The following is a 26,492-nucleotide window of genomic DNA, read 5'->3' on the forward strand; positions in this document are numbered from 1 at the left end:
GTTTGCCTTTTCAATGCACTGGACAGCAAGTCAATTTGCTTCGAACTGACATTCGGAAATTTCGCAATAAGTAAAAAAAATGTAATTTGTCAGTCAAAATTTTTTGTCATTGGTGACTTCAATGCCAAACAGAAATTTATTTGATGAGTGCTTTTCAGGAAATTTCTCAATTAATCAATGCAATTATGCTCGATTATGATTAAAGACAATCACTTGCAACGCTCGTTACTCTAATTACCTGCCCAAGAAACAGTCAGTGCAGTCAGTGATTATCACTGCTTATAAAAGTTCATCAACTGTCACTCCACATGCCGCGCGCGATGAAACTCATCCCGTGGATGACAATGATTTACCAATTTGAGTGTCGCTTCGCTTGTCACTCTTCGGGACGACCTTCACCACTCAAGTCAAGTAGTTGACTGCGGCAGTCCGCAATCAGCAATCGATTTATTGAATCGGGTGATAAACGCTCGAGATCGTGATAACTGCACATATAATTGCCTTCTTCACACCATCATCACGCATCGTGAGGGGTGCCTAGGAGTGTGATGATGATGATGGTGATAGGTGCTTCCTCATTGGCGGATAAAGATCCCACGACGAGTTGATACGCGCACTCGAAGAAGCAAAGTGTTTTGCCGCGGCGACGCCTTTCGAGCGCAATCGATCAACAGCAAGCAGCACATCATCGCGGACACTTGAGCCGTCGATTGCATCTTGCGGATTGTTGCAGTAGTTCCCAAACTGTGCGCCGCGAAATAATTTACAACAAACTTAAAAATCTAGAAAAAAAATCAATCATCATTGATTTGTGAAGAACCTGGTTGTACCACTGTTAAATGTATACTCAAAAGTCTAGTATTCAATAGAATACTCAAAGGATCGTCACAGTTGCAATTCAGTTGAAGACTCGTTTAAAGATTTTTATTGAACTTCCGTATTTCAAGTAAGTTTTAGTAACCTCAAGGTTTTGCACGATACCGAGGAATGAACCCAAAATTTTACACGATGACTTAAATTAATGTTTTAATAACTTTGAATAATTTACAGATTTTTCCGCCGGTGGTAGGTCATTTGGCATAAAGTCGTTTGGCATAAAGCCGTTTGGCATAAAGTCGTTTGGCATAATGGTCATTTGGCATAAAGTCGTTTGGCATAATGGTTGTTTGGCATAATGGTCGTTTGGCATAATAGTCGTTTGGCATAATGAGTCTGAAACCAAGAATTTCTCAATTTTCGTTTTTACGTTTCTATTGAATCTTTCTGATGACACAAGGCTTGTTTTGGAGTCAATTGATACAAAATGGCACTCTATTCAACAATCATTCGCTCTTGAATAAATTTAAGCATATTAAGAAAGTTATTGCCAATAGTATTTTATTATTTATCCAAAATTTACCCTTCTTTCATATATTAATTCTTCTTTTGAGTTTCGCTATTGGAACACATTTTTGCACTGAAGATTTTTATATATTTAGCACAAATTTACTCTTCTATTAATTGTTCTATTTTTTTTCCCTAAATATGATGTAATTATTATTATAGGTATGAAAACTGTTGATTTTAAATTTCAATAAATTTTTCCTTCTTTTATGCATAGGCTGTTCTTTGGAGCTATATTTATTAAGTATTTTTGTATACAACTGACAAAAGGGCGGCAATCGATAACATTGATCTGCTCAAATTATCAGCGAAAAGAGAAATCGATTACTGATGGGTTGTGCTACTTTTCCCCGAATGCCATTTCCCGAATATCCCGTTTCCTCGACTAGCCCACTCCCCCGGAAAATTATTAGCACCCATAATTGTCGTAACTATATACATTTCAGGGGGCTGAACGAACTGACCATCTAATACGCACCCTTCTTTATTTAATTGGCGGTTCTTTCGAGTTTTACCGTCTTTGGCATTTTTGCCAACATGTGTATAGCCGAGAATGACAGAATACTTCCTTCTTTTGACTGTTTATCGTTCATTCTCGTCACCACTTTTCGGGGGAACCAGTCATTGCCGCAATAATTTTTGGCGTCAATTCTTGTATTGGTTTAATTGTAAATTTTGCCTTTTTTAAAAATAGACTGTTCTTTATGTTTATACTGTTATAAATTTTATTATTTAGTTAAGCTAATTGTGAACCATTTTTATTATCAATTCTTGCCAGATGTGTAGTTAGAATAATAATTAATTCAGAACCTGCCAATATTCAATATATACTTTTTTTTGGGCTTACGAGATATGCTGGAAAATATATTATTTCAATCACAAATTTTTCCATTTCTGGATAATAGACGGTGTTTATGATGTACACTTCCAAAATTTAGAATTTATATTGAACCGTTGAAAAGTTTTGCCACAAATATTTTCTTTTAAAGATGTGTTGTTCATTTGAGCTGTGCTGTGAAAAGATTTTTTTTTTGCGTTAGAGTCTGAAACATTTTAAATGAAAAATAATCTGCTCTCGTATTAAGGCTATTTTTGCATTAAGTCGCATTAATAGATCTTTTGATTAGAGCTTTTCATATTTTGCAAAAAAAATCATTCTTTTATCAAGTAATTTTCAGCGAGTATTACGTCCAAACTGGGACAGAGCTTGATATGCAGCGAAATATTCTATGAGCGTTCCCTTTAGAGTTTTCAATCCCGGGAACATTTCCCGGGAAATGAGATTTCCCGGGATTCCCGTTTCCCGGGAAATGATTTCCTGTTTCCCGGGAATCCCGTATTTCCCGGGATTTCTGTATTTACCAGGTATTTCTTTTAAAAAAGGATTGACCAATCATTTTCAAACCAAAAATATCGTATAATTTACTTTTCATATCATTCTAACCAATGACCTTACTAGATCACTAGTTATTCTTCGATATTGATTTGTTGTTTTTTTCGTAATCAAATAGTTGTTGATAAAATGGATAGCTCTTTGACGATATGTTTTTTTTTTCAAAATGGATTATATGCTATACAAAATACAGGATTTTTCGAGGGATCATCCATGAATTGAGTACGCTCAAAAAGTTTTCCTGCATTTGACCGTTACTTTTTCCATCGTTAGACTCTAGTTGGTTTTTATTCTAGTGCTTGAAAGGTTTGATTTAATGTTGGTGCAGGTCGGACTCGATTATCCGTTGTATCGATTTTTTTTCACTCCGGATAATCGAATCTTCCTAATACTCAAATCACTAAAAGAAAAATTAAAATCTGCAATAAAAGAACTTAAATATTATCTATAATAAAATCATTGTTTTATTTGTATAATGCAGTGGCATAGCCAGAAATTATTTCTAGAAACATTAGGAGTCTTAGGAAGAAATTATTTTGACCGGCACACAAAAAACACCTTTTCAAACCCCCTTTTCACCTACATCCAAAGCTGCAAAACCATTCATATTGTATATTGCAATACCAAATTATATCAAAATTATGCATAAAATCTCAAAAATAAGAATATCACAGAACAAACTCCGGATAATCGAGTCTAAAATTACGGATAATCGAATCCCGGATAATCGAGTCAGTCCTGTACCACAGACAAACAGACGTCACACTCTCATCATTGTCCATCGACCACCTTTTTAACGGTCGATTCAAAAATATGGTAGGTGGCCAATCCGCCACCCGCAGCGCTCGCATCGTTTTTGTTCGCGTTTGACGTTTACACATTACCGCCATCTGTTGGTCCGTCGGCCAAATACACTAATTCTAGCATTGGGCGTACATGTCCTCGTGACTATGATTTGGATCGAGATTTGTTCTAAGTGTTACGTCTGTTTGTCTGTGCCTGTACATTTCATTTGAACTTCATACGATTGGTCAAGAATAATCTCCACATGGACTCAATATCATAATTTGTGCTGTTCTGAAGCCTAGCGTACACAACGAAATTAATAGATTTTTTTGAGAAACATAAATAAACTACTTACAAACAGGAGAATGTAGGTACCATACAAGTTTACTGGTACAAAAAAATATAACAAAAATACGAATAATTAAAAAAATCATCAGATTTGCTCTATTTTCACGTTTTTCAAAATTTCCCGGGATTCCGGGATTTCCCGGGAAATGGCAAATTTATTTCCCGTTTCCCGGGAAATCAAATCCCGGGAAATTTGAAAACTCTAGTTCCCTTGATGAATAACTGCGAACTTTCCTTGCCAATTTACTGTTTTTAAATATGTATATCGCAACAAGCTAAAGGGTACTCTATGTTCTGAAATGTAGAGATCCGTCACGAGTTTTATTTAGTAAAGCTCTATAATGTCACAACAGGGGCCGAGATAGCCGTAGCGGTAAACGCGCAGCTATCCAGCAAGACCAAGCTGAGGGTCGTGGGTTCAAATTCCACCGGTCGAGGATCTTTTCGGGTTGGAAATTTGCTCGACTTCCCAGGGCATAAAGTATCTTCGTATCTGCCACACGATATACGCATGCAAAAATGGTCATTGGCATAGTAAGCTCTCAGTTAATATCTGTGGAAGTGCTCATAAACACTAAAGCTGAGAAGCAGGCTCTGTTCCAGTGGGAACGTAACGCCAGAAAGAAGAAGAAGAAGAATGTCATAACAATTTTTGAAATTCTTAGCTCGGATAATCTCTGAACGAACACCACGCTTGTTTAGAACCTACCAAATTTTTTTGCTGTGGGCTCGGTGGTGTTGATCTCGGTAAAAGCTTAAAAAATGCCGATATTTATTTCAAGTCAATCATTATGCCAAACGGCCATTATGCCAAATGACCATTATGCCAAACGGCCATTATGCCAAACGACCATTATGCCAAACGACTTTATGCCAAACGGCTTTATGCCAAACGACTTTATGCCAAACGGGGTACAATCTTTTCCACCAACATTTTTCAAGTACTCTTCAAAGATTATGTGATAACGGCCCCAAAGCTGTACCGGTTCAATTTTGGTCGATCCAATGCAGAGAAAGTTAGTCTTGTTTTTTAGTGTAAATTTTGGAAAATGTAGCAACTTGAAGTAAAAATATAGTAAACAAAATTCCATTTTTTTTTGTCAAGATAACAACGATTGAGTTTAACTCTTCGTTCTCGGATGAGCCATTTTATATTGGTGCACCACGCCATTCCCAGAAAATTTGGTCACGACGTCACGATCTCAAAAAATTTAGAACCTCTGGACTGTTGCATTGCCGGAGCTGTTAATGAGTGACGGATCTAGTGCCAATGAGTGGAGTGGTGTGTGGTTGTTGATCCGCTGCTGTCGATCTGCTGCTGTGAACGGAGTGCATCAGCTTGGGAAGTGACCTTGCCCAAGGCACGATCGCGTGCTGCAGGATTTGTTTGCATTCTGAGCAACTGGTTTCAGCAGGAGAAGTGCAAATATTCACCTGGGTGGTGAATCAGATTGTTTTGATTGGAAGAAGGTGCCAGAACATAGGTTACGGTTATTGTGAGAGGTATATCTATGAAATCCAGAACAGTTTGCGCGTGTTTTTATCTCTTATTTTTTTCGGTTGTACGCTAGAACTTGGTTTACTTACAATCTGTAGAGATCGTGGATCTTCTTCTACTTTTGGACATTCCATCCCCTCTGGACTTCGCAGCTTAGTGTTCTATGATCACTTCCACTGTTATTAACTCAGATTTTTTGGAATTCGTTTATCATTTGGCAGACACGATGATACTTTTTGCCCAGGGAAGTCTACAAAAAAAAATCCGATGCGAAAAGATTCTGAGCCAAACCGGGAATCGAACCCAGACACCTTTAGCATGGATTTACTTAATAACCGCGGACATTATCACCAAGCAAGGTCGGGAATAGAATTCTCTGTCACTGTTTATTCCAAAAAATCACTAGGCATTCCAAGTGGGTTTGGAACAGTTCGCAAGAGTTCTCAAAAAGTACATGTTGACAGTCTTCAGCCAAAGGCTACACAGACTGGACAATTACGAACATTAGGCAATGGACATCACGAAACACCCAGTAGCTCAGTAATGAATTTTTCGTTTGTCGAAAAGTTCTCACCGACTGTAGCGGGAATTAATCCTAGGAAGGTGCGTTTCCTGCTCTCTGAACAGGAATCTTTGAGACTGGTAGTCTAGTTTGCGGATTTTGATCTGATGGAACATTTCCATTATATCTCCGGTTACAGCTACCGGATATTGTCGGAATTGATAGGACTTTGGGAAGCGGTGTCAAGAAGTCAGGCCCCTTGAGAAGCTATGAGTTGAATGACGTGTTACCTACTTTTGCAGCTTTGTCTCAGATCAATCGCACTTTCCCAGGTTTTCTGGGATTGTTAACCACGCCAAGTCGAAGATACCACACGCGTTTCGAGTCTACCGATGTCAATTCCAACAAACTGGCTCGTTTGGAATAACCCTTAAGGGGACAGGACCCGTCATTGATTTCGGAATTTTTAAAAGCAGTTTTTTCGTTCAAAATGAAGAAAATTTACTGGAAAATGGATTCACTGTTTTCTGTTCTCCAACCGAAACACAGTGAACACATTTTCATCGAATCATTTTTAGTTTTGAACAGAAAAACTGCTTTTGAAGTTTCGATGATGACGATGATTACGATGACGGAGCGTTGATTCTAATAACCTTTCATATTTTATGATCTGGTCATGTTCACACTTTTGCAACTCCGGTTCAAGGCTAAGCCGACGTTCGAGCGATTCCAGGCGATGGAAGGACATCGGAAACTGTCGGGATAATCCGGATTCTCAGTCTTCTAGTAAGCCTATTTCAAAGTTTGATCCCAACTACGTGCGTCATGTTGTATCCTTCAGTAGTTGCTTTACCCGTCGCATCTCCATAGAATCGATAGAATAATCTCGCTCCGTTACCAAGATATCTTCTACAGTAAGATAGTCCCGGGGATGATCGTTCATTTCCTGATCCGAGTTGGAGGCTGCAGCAACGTGGAATCCAAACAATCGCAGAATGAGATGCTTGGTTTGGGATACAGCCGTAAACGCTCCTTGTAACTCACGGCTCACCATCGGCAGCTACAGTCAGCTTAAGGAGGGTTCACAGAATGTGACCCTTCCCAGCGGCTAACGAGACTCTGTATAATCCCTCATATCTAGGGTCGGTACGCTCATCCTGCTGTTTCGCGGAATTTAGGAAAACACTTGAGTAGGCTTTTCACACTCCTATTTATTCTTCTTCTTCTACTTCTCTCTCTCTCTCACACACTTTTCTCTAACGTTGCTATCTACCTTTCTCTCTACTCCACCCACTTTCTTGAGACCTTCATTGTTATTTTTCTTGGAGGTACGACTGTTATGTTGATGTTTGAGGTTATGGCTTTCAGTCTTAAATAAAACTCAAAAACGGATTTTTGCTTACATCCGACGTTTCGGACACATGTATTGTGCCTTTTTCAAGAATCTGTGGCAATGATACATTATGTCGTGTTTTAATTGTTTTATGGCTTTAGCGGTCATGTGACTCAAAGCTAAAGGGAGTCAATAGAAGCAAATGATGGAAAATGAATAGGAGGATTGGCGTCGCAAGGGAGCGACAAGATTGAAATTTAATTAGGTGGTGAAAGTTGATCAAGCCATTTTAAAGTCAGTAAGCATCGAAGCTCCTATGTATTATGTCGTGTTATGAGTTGATTATGTTGGATGTACTCACTAGCTGTGTTCCGTTTATCGTATGCCCATAGCATAGACAACATTTGGCCAACAGCGTAAAACGCTACGACAAGAGTATCAGCTACCAGGCGATCAAAATTTGCAGGCGGACTTTCTTATCGTCCGGATACTTACAATTCCCCGTTCGGGTACTATACGAGAGTAGAAATCCGATGTCGGATGTAGGCAAAAATCCGTTTTTGAGCTTTATTTAAGACTGAAAGCCATAACCTCAAACTTCATTGTTAACTTCTGTAGAAAGTCGTGCGTGGATTTGTTGTTGTGTGGATAACGTAGTTGGTTCTAGAAAACATTTGCGTTAACTATTTTAAAATCTTCGCCAACTTTTCGGTCCTTGTTGGGACTTTAAATCGAGCCCTGAAGAAGATACGCGAAAAGATTTTAAAGGTTTTCTAGACTGTATAGCTGAAAATGCCCTTGAACAATGTTCACTTCTTTCGGACCTTGGGGCCCCTCTGCCGATGTCATCGTTGCTTCTGCTCGATCCGTGTCTTTCATGCGACCTTTACTGCCATTCCTGGACCACGCGATGAGCATATTGAAGATCGAGCCTGAAGTGACCACCAGCTTGTTTCCTGTTCTTCGGCCTGGTGTAGCGATTGGCTGGAGCTCCATTTGCCAAATTTAGGGTTCTGTGGTATATAATCGACTTTAAAGCTTGGCTATCAGGGCTTATTGGAACTATATCGCAATTAAGGGCTTCTATAGAGCCACTTTTGGCGAATTATTCGGCTGATAATCAGCCTACTCGTTCCGAGTCTCTGAAGTGAGAAGTGTCAAAATTTTATAGCACATGGATCAAAGAAAAAGGAAAAAAATGTTTGTTTATTTCCCGTCCTTTTCTATCTTTTTATGTTCCTAATCGAAGTTGATTTTTTTGTTACGTGATCCAGGTTCGAACTTATGTTTCCGAGGCTCCTATTACATGATTTTCCTAGATTTTCCAGCTGCTCCACCTATGCATTGATGGTTTAGTTCGCCCAGGATAGTATTTAAAGCATAAAACATTACCCAGGTATCCAGTTAGCCCCGGTAAGGATGCTAGCAAACTCATGGAAGATCCCTTAAAAAACTAATCGAAGAAGCATTTCAATGAGATGATCTAGTGGAATAACCCCAAAAACGCTTTCATGATTCATTTTGTATTTTCTCTCGCTGTTCTTGCTATGGTTCGGAATCAGAAAGTTCTTTATCAGGAATGTTGCAAATCGGAAGCATTCAAATCCTCAGTATTTCCACTACTTATGAATTTCTGGACTTCTTCCGCTGCGGTATTGTTTACTTTCTGCAATCATTCTGCTGTTCAGAATACATTTAAACCAAATTTGATCATCTAAATCTAAATCTGTCATGTCACCAAGCCGTTTATAAGCATTCACAGCCCTTGTGTACTGCTAGTAGGCACAGGGTTTACAAGCCCTGTAACATAGCGTTATGTACCCGTATACGGCTAATATCAGAGCTTGTGGATCACAATGCCTAAAAGCATTTAAAAATGTTATATGCTGCCAGTTGGCACTGAAATGCCGTTGAACAGCCCATTTATCGCTTATAACAGTGCTTATTGGTTACCTGGGTACCGGAACGATCCGAAAAAGTGGCCATTAAGAGTTTCCGGAAGTGACGTGGCTCGGAGAAACATTTACTGCTTCCGAAGCGGAATGAGAATAAAGAAGACTGTGATATTTTGACGGCAATTGCCGATCCCACATCCACTACATGACCTGCAAGGCCATTTACCACGGTTATTCAGGCAAGTTCGACAGACCCCTTTCTGCTGAAACAGTGTCCAACCATTCAGCCACCTTGTGACCTGCTCGTCCGCATGTCCTGCATTGTTCAGTAGGTTTAAAACTTGTGGGAGTAGTGACGATTCCAGTCATTCGATTTTCTTCTGTGCAATGAGTTTACAGCAACACCACATTTCCGTTCTTTCCATTTCGAAAATCCATCGTGACAGTGTGTTTCTGGCTTGTACTAAAACCCGGTAGATTGAAGGAGACCTCACTTGCTGCAGTTACCAATCCCCTCATAAATTCCCCAAACGTTTCGAGTGTCGCAGTTTGGTGTTTAGTTTTAACTCTGCCCAGTCGAATTGCAGGGAACCAGGCAGCTTCTCCACAAGTTCCAGCATGAGTACCGGATTTGCCAAAATGGTTTGCTGCCTTACGGTTGTCAACCAGGTTTGGCACAGCCAGTCCAAAGTGCATAATGGTCTCGAACCGGTCGTGCCTTGGAGGTGGAATTTGATGAATATTGCTCAACATGGATCGAATAAGGAGCTCCGGCCTTCCGAAGAGAGTACGCAAAGTCTGGATAACATGCGGAACGTTGGCCGGAAAGTGGTTGATCACGAGTTCATTCTTCATTTATTGACATATTCTTTCCTTTATATAACAGAAATGTAGGCCTTCGTGGAACCTGTACCAGGTGCTCAGTAGTGGCAATATATGTTTACACAGAATTCATTCCCCATTTATTGACATGTTCTATCGAATTCACGAATATTGAGACGTTGCACGGTAGGTTTTGTACATAGAGCTGAAATGTCCCTTAGTATGCCTTTGTGGTATCAGTACCAGGTGCTCATGAGTGACCTCATTAGTTAATACCAAGTTCATTCTTCAAACGTCAAACTAGTGAACTCGTGCATGGACCTATGGACCGATGCACGAGTTCACTAATTTGACGTTTGAGCGGTGCTGAATTCACTAGTTTCCATGGTCACCTAAATAACACGGCACCGCTCAAACGTTAACGAGTGGACGCGTGCATTGATCCATGGTTCCATGAGTCAACATCGACTCATGGAGGTTTCACTGTAATCCCAAATTTGGCACCCCCGTCCCGTGACCTCAGTTCAACCGGGAATATCTTCGGCATTGGTTCATAGTTTAGCCACAAAATAGACAATTAATACAAATAAATGGTACCTTTTCAAAGTCAACTGAGCGTGGTTTCAAAAAAATCGAATGGAAATTGACGAAATGACAGCTGTTTGAAAATTGCTTGTCGGGGGTCGAGGACGTAAAGGTTAACGAAATAGTTATTAGAAAAAATACGAAAAACTGTTTTCAGAGTACTAACCCTTTAGGGAACTATGGACATCTACTATGGGAACTATGGACTCTTTAGGGAACTTTTATTGGACACTTGATTTTGGATTGGTCACTTAATCATTTTGAAAATCAAATCATAAGGACTGTTCATTTTATAAAATGAATACCGTCAAACGGGGCTTCTTTTGACATTATTTCCACATTCTTTAACTTTGAGGATTTGTAACTCTTAGAATTATGGATAGATGTTGATAATTTTTGCCTATATTTAAGTTGTATATGTACGTAACAAATGTGCAAAATATGAGGCAAATCCATCAAGAAATAACAAAAATGCTTGAATAGCGAAAAAAGTGTGTCCTTCAATACAAAAAAGGGGCTACTTTGGACATTTTCACAATTTGCTAATGAAATGATTTTTCCTTATAACTTTCAAACTGATTCAATAGATTGTCGTCCACTGTGATGTTATGGAACGTTTTTCATTGATAAACTTAATGTAGGAAATGGCAAAGCTAGAATCAATTACACATATATAACAAATTTCAACGAAACATGCCATTCACTATTCTCAGTTTGCAGTATGAAACTTAAATTTTCAACATCCTCTTAAATGGAACTATCAGTTACGAATGCTCGATTTTCAAGTTGACATAAACGAACGACGTAACTACTAGGTACTGCGATGATAAATGTGTGATGTACAAAAACTCTTTTTTTCTATTCTTACTGTTATGTTGAAGGAATACATTATTACCGGTAACTAATTTAATACCAGTAAGAAATTTTCATTAAAAACGCAATCAATGAAGTAAAGTTTAACAAGATCGTAAAGAAGTAAGTTTGCTTTTGTAATATGCTTTTAGCTTCTTAGCAGTTTAGAGCTGGCTTAAGAGTAGTTTAATTTAGGCATTTGAAGGATGCAACTGTTCTGTACTACAAATTAATGTAAAATATGACAAAAAATAGTTTTTTAGAGATTATGTTGTGAATTTGGCATTGGTTCGTATTGAAATATATGTGTTTTATGTCTATTCACTTTAACAAACATTTATTTTATTTTTTTATGTTGTAAAATACACAAACCAAAACATTATAATAAAATAAAGGTCGCAAAAATAAGACCTTTGATCAATTATTTTAATAAAACAACAATTTTAAGCAAAACAAATCACAAGATTTTCATGAAACATGACGATTCGATAGTTTTGTGATGCTCCCAATAAGTTTCCAAGACATGGGTAAAATTCAAACAATGTATGTATAGCCAATGTTTTATAGCTTGTGAATTTTCATTCGGGCTTTTTTTAAATGTTTTCTTGTTTATCCTGTTATTGTTGATGTTGTTCCAAGAAAAAAACATGCCTAGTGGTAGAGCATATATTGGTTAATAAAAGTGCTGAAGACACAAAATTGCTCAGATTAATATTTACGCTGCTAATAAATACAAAAGGTGAGTGTCCAAAGTAGCCCCTGGAATCAAAAGTAGCCCCGTCCGACGGTATCTTGTTTATGCTACATTTTTTTTTATCGATGCAATCCTAATCAGTACAATATTAGTTGATAGATGTATAGAAAACCCATTGCGACTTCATTGATAAAAGATATAACATACATAAGTGCCATTTATTAATTATTTAAGAAAAAAGTTTTAAAATTATTTTCATACCAATCACTAAAATAACTACTCTGTTATGAGTACAAGTTCAGCGAATTATCGTTACATGTTATCGAAACATATCGATTTTTGTATTGCCTGAAGTTATAGGAACACATTCTCAACAATCACTTGATTGAGTAACTTTTTTTTCATGGCATTACTATGTGTAATACATAAAATGACTTGAAATTTGGTTGATTTTTTTTTAATTTTTGTATTTTTTGAAATTTGTATTTTTAATATCATCGTGTATTATACTTCAGACATTTAAAAACAGGTGAGCTATACACTGACCACATCCCAGAGCTCCATTCACGAATCGCGATGCGAGAAGCTCCTTCTTCGTCGATAATCGTTTCATGGCGTCATTAATGCCTATAAGTATCTCAAAAGAGTTCTGATATATTTTCTTAGACATATACAGCCATTCCATGAAAAACCGATCTAGTGGGTCTCCGAATTCCGTGCAAATTTGCTATTTTGTTTCTTATCCGAAATAAGGATACACGTATTTTTTGATTTTTTGATTAGGGTGACCATTTCCGAAATAGGGTGACCAGAAAAATCGCGATTTTGCAAAATTTTTATTTAAAAAAAAATTATAAATGTTGAACCGTTTGACCGATTTTCAATCTTTTTGGACAAAATGAAGGCTAAAGATTTTGACTTTTCGGGAAAAATATAAAATTTCACAAAAATTGTGTTTTTTACATGAAAAAACTCAATAGTTTCCGTTTTTTCGTGTTTTGAAGGCCTCGGGACCAAAGGGGCTATCGCTGTTCTCATCTTTTCTTGAAAGTTCAGTAAATTTTACGTAAACTGTCAAATTTCCAGCGATGTATGTTTTTAAGTTTTTGAGATATATTTTTTTGAAAATAAAAAATCAGCCATTTTTTATCGGCACACACTGTAGGTCTCAGCGCATTAGATTTGTAATGTTTAAAAAAAATTATAACTTTTGAACAGCTTAACCGATTTCCAATCTTTTTGTATGGAATGAAAGCTTAAAATTTCAACTATTCAGACAAAATCGAAAAATCTGATTAAAATATATTTAAACGTGAAAAAATACAAAAATTTCTAGTTTTTTTTAGAAATTTTTATATATTTCAATGTGAGATTTTTTTTTCAAAGTTTTCTATTTTTTTCTATTTTTTCTGAAAAGTTGAGACCTTAAGCTTTCATTCCATAAAAAAGATTGGAAATCGGTTGAGCTGTTCAAAAGTTATGATTTTTTTTAAACATTACAAATCTAATGCGCTGAGATCTACAGTGTGTGCCGATGAAAAATTACAGATTTTTTATTTTAAAAAAAATATATCTCAAAAACTAAAAATCATACATCGCTGAAAATTTGACAGTTTACGTAAAATTTTCTGAACTTTTAAGAAAAAAATTAGAGCAGCAATAGCCCCTTTGGTCCCGAGGCATTCAAAACACGAAAAAATGGGAACTATTGAGTTTTTTCATGTAAAAAAACAAAATTTTTGTGATATTTTATATTTTTCCCGAAAAGTCAAAATCTTTAGCCTTCATTTTGTCCAAAAAGATTGAAAATCGGTCAAACGGTTCAAAATTAATAAAACAATTTTCAAATAAAAATTTTGCAAAATCGCGATTTTTCTGGTCACCCTATTTCGGAAATGGTCACCCTAATCAAAAAATCAAAAAATACGTGTATCCTTAATTCGGATAAGGAACAAAATAGCAAATTTTCACGGAATTCGGAGACCCACTAGATCGGTTTTTCATGGAGTGGCTGATATTGTGTGACCAGCCCACTTGAGTCTGCCATTTGCTAACCTAATGAAACCAGTTATAACTTTGTTGAAACAACACGTTCTAGCAAAGTACGAGCACTATTTTGCCACAAAGCACAAATTTTGTCTCGGATTTTCAGCTCATAGTTCTTTTCATTGTGGTACTACATGCAAAATAGCTGACGAGCAAAACAAAACTGGAGATGTGGCGGGAAACCTAGGGATTCCAAGATAACTCTTGAGATTCTGTGGACGTTTTGTGAATTCCTAGAAGCATATTGTGGATTTCTGGTAATCTTGAGAATTTCTGGCAAAATCTTGTGGATTATGCATAGGATTCCAGCGGAATTTCGAGATTAAAAGCTTGGGAATAATAGAGTTCTGAAAATTTACATCGGATACTTAAGAATTTTTAGCAGTATCACTTCGAAATCTTGGGGCCCAAATAGCCGTAGCGGTAAATGCGCAGATATTCAGCAAGACCAAGCTGAGGGTCGTGGGTTCGAATCCCACCGGTCAAGGATCTTTTCGGGTTGGAAATTTTCTCGACTTCCCAGGGCATAGAGTATCTTTGTACCTGCCACATGATATACGCATGCAAAAATGGTCATTGGCATAGTAAGCTCTCAGTTAATAACTGTGGAAATGCTCATAAGAACACTAAGCTGAGAAGCAGGCTCTGTCCCAGTGGGGACGTAACGCCAGAAAAGAAGAAGACTTCGAAATCTTAAGAATTTAAGCGATAGTATCAGAGTTCCTAATGAGCTCTTAAGCATTTGCCATTTCCAATTGGAACTCTAAGCTAATTTCTGATAGTTGTAAGCGGGATCCTTTGGATTCCTAGCAATTTGCTTCAGAGTCCTAGTGTGTTCCAGTGAATTTCTGAGAGCACCTGAAGACCTGTAAATTTCTATTGATTTCTTATGGTAGGTTTAGGATGTATACGTATGTAGCTTATCTTAATCAGTTTTCGCCCCTGATATAAACAAAGCGGAAAAAATAACTTTTGACATTTGCTCCATTATTACTTGGACCTTAACGAAAGATAACATAAATATGCAGATTAGGTATTTTGAAGTTTCTCGAAAATTATACTATGTCATGTTTCGACAACAAAATACGATAGGCGGTTTTTGAAGAATTCTTCTCTAGGAAGTGTAGTGTATTCAATTACGAAAGCCGAAAGCAGAAGCCACGGACATCCGCACGATTCACACGAGTTTCGGTTTCTGTTCCAATTTCTCAATTTTACTCACCATAAACGCATGGGAACTTCAACTCATATTGCACATTTTAATGACTCACGACGTCGTTACTCTGAAAACGTTGAAATGTGCCAAAAAGCATGATTGCCACTAACATATGTACATCCAGGTAACTACTGACTTCCTCGTGATTTTATCATCGCACTTTTTTTTTGTATCTTGCTTTGCAACAATATATTTATTACTGCTTCCACTTTGTGTCGTTGCTCCCCTGGTTGAATAATTGCACTTTTGACGCATTGCCTGCCGCTGCGCAGCATTTTTCGGCAGGATCAATTACCTCTCCACGAGGGGACGGACGATGCACGACCAGAACAACGAGTTGACCAATATGGGAAACTCGAGTTGCAGTCACGGACGCGCCTTCAATGACAAATGAGCTGGATGCTGGATGCCGTTTTCGAGCGGCGAAGGTTCTTCCTGGTGCCGGAATGTCCAGACTTGATTTGATGGTTTGTTAAGGCCTTAATACGTACGCTTTCTGGAAACGAATCCGATTGGATTAGGTGTCCAAGTTGCATCGGAGCACCAGCAGAGAGCGGAGCCGGGAGACTGATTGAGATTGATGAAGTTCAATCAAGCGTGAGAAGTGCACACCCTGCATCAATGCAATGCTGCAGCGCAGTCTCGGACAGATTAGAGTCAGACGAATATCGGTGCGGTGCTGCAGACTTTGGAGAGGGTGTAAAAACTGCAACTTGACGATTAACGGACACTGGTGAAGGATGACTGGCCGTTGTCGATTAACGACCCGGGATTTGAGCTCTGACTAATTGCGATTGTGAATGATGGATTATTGTTATTTCGTCGTTTTGAAAGGAATAAGGCTGGTTGGTGGCAAAGTTGCAATGTTCTGATCGGGGACTGACAAAGCGTTTCGGCGAATTATCTATACTGGGAAGGCAAAAGGTTAATTCGTCAAGTGATTTTCTAGGGATACAATGTGATTTGATGAATGTTTCAAGATATGTATTCTTTATTGTGTCGTTGATGAAAGGGCACCTTCATGTTAATGGCTTTATTATTTGCGCCGTTTGATATTGTTGTTAGACAAAAAAAAAATAAGTCAAACGTTCAGAGATTAAGCGGGAAACAGCAAAGTTTGCACTCAATATTTTGAAGATTCTTTGATTTTGGCAACCTGCTGTTGTCCATATGATTTGTCGAAGTCCGAGCTATTGAGCAATGCTTTGATAAAAAACAATGTTTTACTTTCAACCGAGATGAACCGGCACTTGAACGAACCGGAGTGTTCGCACGAGATCTTCACGCTGTTTTGCTCACCGTTCATCGTTGCTCTAATTAAACTCGTGAGCTTCCCGGCAAGTTACTTTCGTCCATGGTCTCTCATAGCTCTACACGGTCAATATTGTCCTATGTCGCCTTTAAATTTGTGAAAAGAAAGTTCGTAGATATTCAATACAGAAACGGTCCGGTCCGTAGTCGCTCGTCGAGTATCGCCTTTTTGTAGATAGAGCATATAAACCTTCACTTCCACTAGAGATGGGCGACTCGCTCACAAAATATACCAAAGATTCGTCTCTTTATAATGAGTGAACGAAACACGGTTTTTTAATAAAAGTCACGAGTCACTAGCACCTCATTTCTTTTGAATGATGAATCTAGAAATTTACCAGGGATCATATTTTAAAATTGGGTTTGTCATTGTCAAGTACCTAGACATGTTTAAATAGTTGATCAAGCTCTGCTAAGACATGAGTTTTTTTTTTTGAATGTGTCTGAATTGATCAAAAGAGTCGATTCATTTTTGTGCAGGGAGTGAAATTCTCGGTCACGACGATAATCATAAGCCTATCGTTCAAGTCGATTTTTCGGAGGAAAAAGATGTGCGATAATACTAACCCAGCCCAGCACTGCGAGAGTGTGTTCTCACGAGATCTGCAGCAGCGAATTTATCATGGGGGTGAAATTAGCCAATAATTAGCTACGCAACATTGATTCAACATGGCGTCCAGTGTCTTTGTTTTGATTAATTTGGGACTGACAAAACATGTTTTTTTTTGGATTGGAGACATCAATAATAACTCACTGATGCGTAAAACATTCAACAAAATATTGAGAAAAAAAGGAAAAGCGTAATAAAATACGACGATTGCGTTAAATATATTCAATTGTCAGAAACTAGCACAAGCAGCACATGAGCCGTATACTCTTAAATCAGGAGCAAGTTAGGGCAAAGCGACCAGAAAGTGGGTACCAAAACGCGATGTACCAAAAATGATGCGAGGAGGAGCCGAAATGTATGCAGGATGACAGCCGCGTCAGTTCTCTGGAATTTATATTAACACCACAGCGGTTCCATTTGAATTCGAATGTCGGTTTACTTTTGTATTTTTTGATTTGGCTGAAATTTGGCATATGCTTTCTTTATACCCAAAAATGCCGATTTGCATCATCGGTTCGCCCTTTTTACCCTAGCGAAAAAAGCCTTAACAATTTTCAAAAAATTAAAACTCAGAAACTATTTGTCTGATTGCTTTGGTGTCTTCCGCAAAGTTTTAGGTTATTGTTGGAACTATCTGGAAGAAAATATACACTGCAAAAAAAAATGTTGTAATTTTTTTTTATTTCGAAAATAAAGCTTAAAAATCCATTTTTTCAAAAATCGTTTTTTTGATTTTTTTTTTTTTTATTTTTTTTATATGTTAAAGTAGACAAAAAATGGAGTCTTTTGCACAGTGGGTCAAGACGGAGAAATCATGGAAAAACAAGTTATGATTTTTTAAAAAAATGTTGATTTTTCAGTATGGTCTAAATAAACTTTTTGAATTCTTTTCGACTCGATTTTATGAAAGTACGCAAAACTTGCAACAAAAAAGGTTAATAAGAAAATTTTTCTTATTCCTACCGTTTCCGAGATACAGCGATTTTAAAATTAAATTTACTGAAAATTCACAATTTTTGATTGTTTTCGGATGTTTTTCGAGTTGATAGAATAAAGAATTTTTTTTCTGAAAGCATTTTATTTCATGTTCTTATACAATGATGGAGCGTCCTATTTTGATACAGATTTCTTACTTTTTCATAATGTTTATAATATTTTTACTATCATTACAATTTGAAAATTGCCTAACTTCTATTTTATCTACGGAAACTGGAATAAATGAATAGTATGTTTGTGTTCCCTGAATAATATGAAGACTAGAGTAAATCGAACGAACCGATGGTGCAAAAAGGCATTTTTGGGCATAAAGAAAGCATGTGCAAAATTTCGTCCAAATCAAAAAATATAAAAATGAAATTTGGGAAAAAAGTCGTCATTTTCTTTGGAACCGCTCACCAGCAAAGTGAAGTTGACTTCCTTCTTTTCTACTGTTTTGAGTATCTTTCGCTTCCGCATGTTGCTTTTAAGGGAATCTGGGGTAATATGTACCCTTGAGGCAAAACGACCCACGGTACTTTTTTAAACTATTTCCAAAGTTATTGGGAACAATTTCACGTCAGAGACTGCAGGTAAGGATCCCCATCATACGATTTAACAAGGAAAAATCGACGGAACGTTTTTCACTTTTTCTAAAATATTCATAGAAACCCCAAAAAGTTGGTTTTCTCCGGGGGTACATATTACCCCAGATAGCCTTTCTCAGCACTTTCGTTCAGCTGGCGTGGTCATGTGGTTATGGTGCGCGTGTTTTGAGAACATTTTAGTCCATAGACATGGTTTCAAATCCCGGAGGTGGCGAAGATTATTATTAGTTACCTTGTGATAATTATCGCGATAAGTTTAGAGCCGACAAAGTAGGATCGGTGAAAATGGTCGAATCGATCTTGACTTATTGTCAGTACCATAACCAACAATTATAGCAGTTCACGAAATCTGTGTCTTACAGAAAAAGACGGCAACGAATTGTAGGGTAGCTTGCAAAATGCCCATTTTCGTCTCATTTCCTCGATAATTTCATGCACTGCTTTTGTGAGTCAGCCACTCCAAAAAATCGAACAAGTTTGCCTATCTCTAGCTTCTACTCCTTCGGTATCTGTGCCATGTCCCAGATCCTGACTACCGACCGACGAAAGTAAGCGGCCTGTTTTATTAACGTAGCTGTCACCTTCATTGTCCTGTTTCTCTGATTCATCTGCGCTGTTCAGGTGTTTATCGTAGTGCTGATTCCACCTTATCGATAACTTCACTTGAATTATTCAATAACAGCATGTAATACTTCCTCGTTTCTATAAAAAGGATTTTTTTCATTCCTGTTCAGATATGCCAGTGTGACCAGTTATTAGCTCTATTTTGACAACACCTGTAGCCTTAGTCGAGAACACGTCGTATTATTATTTCCATTTAGGGGTAATAGAATATCGATATCAATACAGTTATTGCTTTTTTACCTCAGAAACTTCTGAAGCAATAAAAAAAATCAAAGAATCTCGTTAGTTCGATCCTTTACCGATCAATTGAATGAGGGATTAACCATTGTTAATCGTAAATATTTGATTTCCTTAGAAAAAAAACATAGTAGGGTAATTTGCCCATTATTGCGGTATTCCCTATTATTGAGGTTTAAGAATTAAACCCTCATAATTAATCGAAAGCTCTATTTTCTGTAGATATTATTGATGATGATGATAGCTTATAGTATTCCCAGATAAATGCTTTGAAAATATCGTTTAATTGATCGTTGGAAGAACAGCTTTTTATGATGCATCAAGAAAAGCCTATATTTTTAACCAGTTCCTCTATCTATGGACGATTTTCGAAAGCGTGAATTTTTAAGTTCAGAACCAAAACAATTATATGCAGCGGGTAAAAATTCGATATTTCAATAGTCATTTTGAATGTAATTGCTGGAAACATTAATTATATTGTTAGGATATTATTTTGTGACCTAATTTTGAGTCATTTATACATTTATTTAGTCAAACAAAAGATTTCTGTTTATCTCTACCATGTAGTTGCTCTTATTAACAAACTAACACAATGTTTTACCGAAAAATCACGTAAACTGATTGAAAATCGGAACACATGCCAAAAATGCGTTGAAAATCTAAGTTATAAGATGATCGCAGTGAAGCAATCTTTTAAAATTGCATTGGTTTGGTGAAAACTAGTGAAAAATCTTTTTTAAAGCACCAAAAGTGTTATTATATTTAAGTCAAAAAATTCATTTCTTATATTGCAGCTAGTGGTCTCAGAAGGAAGATCCTTATCTATTTACATCAACATTGTCCAGCTATGACGGAAGAGGAGACGAAACCGGCAGAAAATCATTCGATTCTGTTAATTTGTTTTGAATCGTGACATAAAGTAATGAATTAGTTTTCACACAAACTGACAGTACCGTGCAATGTCATTAACATGGAGGGAGCATAATTTCAATGCTAGAACATTGTGTGGCATTGAATGTATACTGAATGTTATAAAATCTATGATTTTTGATATACCACAATAAAGCTAAGTATGCTGTTCCGCTCAAGAAAAGTAAATATTTCTGCGGAAGAAATGGTCAAGAAATTTTCTACGGTGACATTTCTTTTCAACTGCATACTGCGATCGCAGAAAAATGCTTTACTTGACCATTTTTGCAAGAAATTTTCCACGCATCGAGATAGGCGATTGAAAAAATTTATGTTTGATTCCAAAATTTACTTTTTCACTTCACTATACTGCCCATAACTGCAGAACAGTCACATTCGACTTTTTTGACAAATTGGAGTTAATACCATGGAGTGTCATCAAATGATAAATTCTAACGATCAACTTACTTAACTCTGTGAGATTGTTCTAGAAAATTCGAAAAAGATACCTAGTTGTTTTGTCACATTGGTAATTATAACCGCATAACAGTCACATTGAGATTATAAATGAGTCTCGTGATGTAATAGTAATGAAATTTCTATCTGACATTTTTTCGGACAATTTACCTTGTATGCGATAAGAGTTGTACAAAATATCAACCTCAAATAAGCACTTTTGAGTTCCTGGTAATTTTTAGAAATTTTAGTTTCCTCCCATACTGCCATGAAATGCAAACTTTGTGTTCCAGTTACTCAATGCTTACTTTTGTCGAATATTAAAAATATGCAGTTATGGACAGTTTACTCCAGATAAAAGATAGTTTTAGCATTTCACATTTCAAAATACTATAATATCGCTGTTTGCGTTTGGAGTGCAAATCTGGTTTAACTGGGCTTCAAATGCCTATAAACAAACTAATCAAAGGATACTAAGCAACCATGATCCATATCACCTAGCAAAGAAAAGTAATTTTTGACTTCGCCTTCCTTGTTAAAAGTCTCACCGCATTTGGTGTTCCCGCATTTGATATTTGCATTTCAAATGCACATAGCAATATTTAGGTTTTGGACACAGAAATATGATTTAAATTTCAAAACCGTGCTTAAGTCCTCCATAATAGGATGGATACCCTACTATTGCTTGGCCTTGCATTAGAATCTCAACCTTATCCTAGCTCTCAAGGTTTGTTTAATGACAGGTTTACTGATCTAAGCAGTCAGTGGGTGCGCGGTGTGGTTGGCTGCGGGGAAGGTGGAAGTGACAGCTGGCGAGTTGGCTAGCTGGCAGGTTTGTGTACACTGCTTTTCTCTCTACAAGGTAAAAATAACTGGGTTTTTGAACTACCGAAAAAGTCAGTAAACTAAAAAAAATAACAGAAATCGAAAAACAGAGATTTTTCACTGAAATTTTGCAGAGAGCTTTCTTTTTATATCAAACATCGATAAAAAAACATGGTGAAATTTGCTTTTCAATTACGCGTGGCGACAGTTTTCATTTTACTGACTTTTTCGGTAGTTTTAAAACCCGGTAAAATTTTACCGACCCCAGTAATTTAATCTAAGTGTGTACCGTTTCTGTGGGGTTGTTAGGGAATGTTTATTCCAACAAACATAAAAACAGTGAAGTGAAAATTCCCGCGAATCAAATTTTCGTCACTAATATAGTATTCCGGTGTTTTGGATCGCAGAAAAGTGGATTACAAACTTAAAAACTTGGTTAATAGTTGCATGTAATGCGCATCTATTGAAGAATTCCCAAATAAACCACCGACGGTCCACCGATGAAAGAGAGGATGTGCCACGGCGTTTCCGTATGACGGTGACGGTTTTATTCGACGATGATTAAATGAAATGAAAGTCAGGTACTGTGCCGCATATACTAGACACATACGGGTGTAAAAGAAACATTGTATAATTCTATACCTACTTTGTCATGCCATGCACCTGATATCCAAACAACATAAACAAACTAACCAGCTGTCAATTGGCATTTCAAAATGGCGGAATGGGAAATCTAACATATTGGATTACCTCCCTTCTAGATACCTTGCTAGCTCTGCTGTAAAATACAAAAAAGTTGAAAAATACCAAGGGGAAACTCTTCAGGTTTAGCTCTTGGATAACGAGACTATTCTTGGAAAATTTCAGCCCATTTAATTATAACATAAGCTGGCGCATTTGAGTTAAAGTTTGTATGAGATTCCTCCATGTTACCACTGTAAGCAAATTGCTCTCTAACTTTTTCTAAAGCTTATCAAACCCACCAATTCGTCATCACGATGTTAGTTTGTTATCTTCTCATAAGTACAATGTCATTTAAAAAGACAATAACTACAAAAGTATTAGTTTTGAAGCTTCTGGAATATCATCCAAAATAACGTATTTTTCAGCGGTATGGGGTAAGAAGGCCACCGAAAAATAAATGCATATATTTCTACGTGTATTGAAAATTTCTTCACTTCTAGAAGCTTAATAAGCTTATTCATATTACTTTCGAAGCAAATGTTTATAGGTAATAATAAATATATTATGAAGTTTACCTCCATAGGGCGGTGCTCTCTCGGGTAGAGATGAATAACAAAATAATGATAAAATAGAAACAAATTTTGCTATCATATCTAATTTAACTATTATTATATTATTCATATATGACATTGAATATCCAATCAATAGCATTTGCCAAAGGGTTCGATAATCGCTTAAACTCGAAGAAGCTTTTCGTCAGAAACATTTTCTTACTAGATCACCGAGAATATTGTCCTAAAATCCTGTCTCATTTCAATACCAAACTGTACATGTCAATGGTTGCTGCTCCGTGATTGGTCGGAACTGGTAAGAATTGCACTTCGATCCAACTGAATAAGAGATGGGACTTTCCGCTTGAAGTGCAATTTTAACAGCACTCATATTATTGATCAATAACGGCGCCGGTCAAGGCCTTACAGTCCGTTGGGATGGAATAGGAATGTTAGGGTGTAACGATTGTTCCTTCTAGAGACCAAGAATACCTCTGCATCTCCACAATCGCCACGGGAAGGGTGTTTGTTAGTGAGGAATGAAATGATCTGGGAGTCACCTTTGGTCGGTGATGCGATCCATGGATAGCGAGGAAAAATACGGCTATTACTTAAAACTTGTTTTGCATTTTTGTCTCGAGATGAAAAGTTTTTGGTAGAAGATTTAAAAATACGTCAACATCCATAATGTCGAACCATTCAAAAGATGTTTTTAGTAATGGTGAAAAGAGAAATAATATATGATTGTTGAAATTATATAAAACAAGAATAACGCCAACACTTGTTGTGATGCATCATACTTAGTTTGTTTGAAAATTACATAAAAGTTACGCTCATGGAAAAAATGTGTAATCATAAGCATGAAACGAGCTCACCAGTAGTAATCCATCCTCGACTGCAAACGAATATCTTTTCGCACTTGCACAATGCGTACCGCGAAACTTCTTAGCGTTCCGTAAACGATCCGTCTAGTTTGGAATTTCCGCAGCACTGCAAAGCAAAACGCACGAAACGAGAAAATAAACAACAAACTCTTGGAGTTCCGAAAACAAACCGACATGCTTGGGCTTTCCGTAGCACGTCAAAACCAAACGCTTAAGTTGAGGCCAGAAACAAATGTTTACTTAATTTTTCAAATGGTTTTCCTTGGTTGAAGTCCAAAAAACACTTTAGGTTTTTGCGATTTTGTTAAACCCATTGGTTTAAACTCAAATTTTGGGAGTATTTTGTTTTCCGTGTCCCTTACGAAATTTCAGAAAAGAACAACCCTAGTGTTAAGAAGTAACAGCCATGTGGCGTTTTTGTCGACTGAGTGAACGTCAAACATGATCAAAAGTGTCAAGATTCAAGTATGGACCCATTTTCAAAATAAAACAAATTTAAATACCATATAGCCGTCGGGGCCTTCCTCAGCCGAGTGGTTAGAGTCCGCGGCTACAAAGCAAAGCCATGCTGAAGGTGTCTAGGTTCGATTTCCGGTCGGTCCTGGATCTTTTCGTAATGGAAATTTCCATGCATCCCTGTACCTGCCACACGACAAACGAATGCGAAAATGGCAAATTTGGCAAAGAAAACTCTCAGTTAATAACTGTGGAAGTGCTCATAAGAACACTTAGCTGAGAAGCAGGCTCTATCCCAGTGAGGACGTTAATGCCAAGAATAAGAAAAGAAAGCAAGCCGTTCTTTGAGTGGAAAAAAAACAAAGTAGTAGAAAGAACACGCTATAGCGTGTTGTTTAAAAAAACTAGATTTCGTTGAAAATTAACCCCCTAATACCCAGCCCCGTCTTTGGACGGGGTACACTTTGTAATTTTGTGTATTTTTTCTTAGTTTGGATACCAAAATTTTATTTTTGGGTTAACCCTAGAGCCATAACACGTACATTAGGAAAGTTTTATACGACTTTTGAAATATTTTTGTAGTTTTGAAAAATGTTTGCAAAATTGTATTATTTTATAACCTATAAATGTCTGGGTCTAATTTAACGTGTAATACAAAATTGGAACATTTTATATTTTTCTACAATCAATTTATCATTAAAGAAGAGCCTGGTTGAGATGAAATAGTTTCAAATCGATTTTTCCGTTAGTTACAAGAAAAATAAAATATGTTTCAGAAAAAAAAACAAAAGTACTGCAAAAACTCAAATTTATATCATTGTCAAAATTCGTTACCTAGAAGAAGCTTCAAGAAAAAAAATGGAAAAAAAGGAATCAAAAAGAAAAAAAAAGAAAAATCAAAAACCAATACTCAGAAATATGTGAATAAAAATAATTTTTGTTTCCACAAGCAGTTTAACGTTTTATGAGAACAACAACATATTTTTCATTATTAAGCGCCTCAAAATCGCAAGATATCATATAAATTCTCAAAAATGAAATTTCGCTCATTAAGAGACGAATATCACAATGACAGCTCACTTTTTACCATAAATTTGAGTGCTTTCGATTTATCGTGCACAGTTTGTTTACTGATGAACATTAAATTGTCTGGATTAACTTGGTCCAGTTTGCCTATGCCATGTTGTCTTAATTAAACATTTTCTACAAAATTTTCAGATATTTCTTCAAAATAATTCTTCTTGATAACTTTGTTTTGGAGTCAAGACAACTCTGAAAAGAAAATAATTTCAACACCCTTAAGAAAGCCAATTAAAGAATAAGCAAATCTGTGCCATTCTTTACTAGGATGGATCATTCTTCATTAGGATGTATCTATTCAAATCGTGACATACCATAGAACGGAATGTTTTGAGAACTTAAGTTTCATTGAAGATGCACTAACATCATTTGCAATCAACGCCGCCAAATCATTGCTGACAACACCGCCCATGACAAGCCACAGAGACCTTACAACCTTAAAGCTTGTTTAACGACCCTATTAATCCAGCTAAGAACCGCAAACGGCTACCTCCTAGATCACACAAGAAGAACGACCCACCCTCCGCACTTGCAAAGTATAATTCTTACCAATTGACCGCCCACGAGCTTTCGCTATTCTCTCGCATATTCATGAGTTCTCTGCGCACTTGCACCATCCTCCGCGATCCTCAACAAATTATCCGTAATGGTCATTTTCGCACGCCTCTCACTCGGAGTCTCGGCTGGACGTCTGTCCAGCACCACCGGTCATCATTTCTACAAATTTATACCCCTGTTTAGACCGTTAAAAGCAGGTAATTGAAGAGAATTAAAAACGGATATTTATCGACCTTGCCGACAAACCTCCTGCTCGCTGTTTTAACGCGGGTTAATGATAGTAGAGCTCTCTGCAACTTTAAGTTCAACGACGATGACGACGATACGCCGCCGGCCGGTATGTGGAGTAGGTGATTTATGGATCACGAGTT

At 37.0% G+C, this 26,492-nt stretch overlaps 1 protein-coding gene across 6 annotated transcripts in view; it reads left to right on the forward strand.

Annotated features, from left to right (window-relative positions):
* LOC5567517 (A disintegrin and metalloproteinase with thrombospondin motifs 9) overlaps positions 1–26,492 on the forward strand; it is a 745,053-nt gene that overhangs the window by 366,767 nt on the left and 351,794 nt on the right. The window lies entirely within an intron of this gene.

The sequence above is a fragment of the Aedes aegypti genome, chromosome 3 (genome assembly GCF_002204515.2).
Source record: "Aedes aegypti strain LVP_AGWG chromosome 3, AaegL5.0 Primary Assembly, whole genome shotgun sequence".
NCBI lineage: Eukaryota > Metazoa > Arthropoda > Insecta > Diptera > Culicidae > Aedes > Aedes aegypti.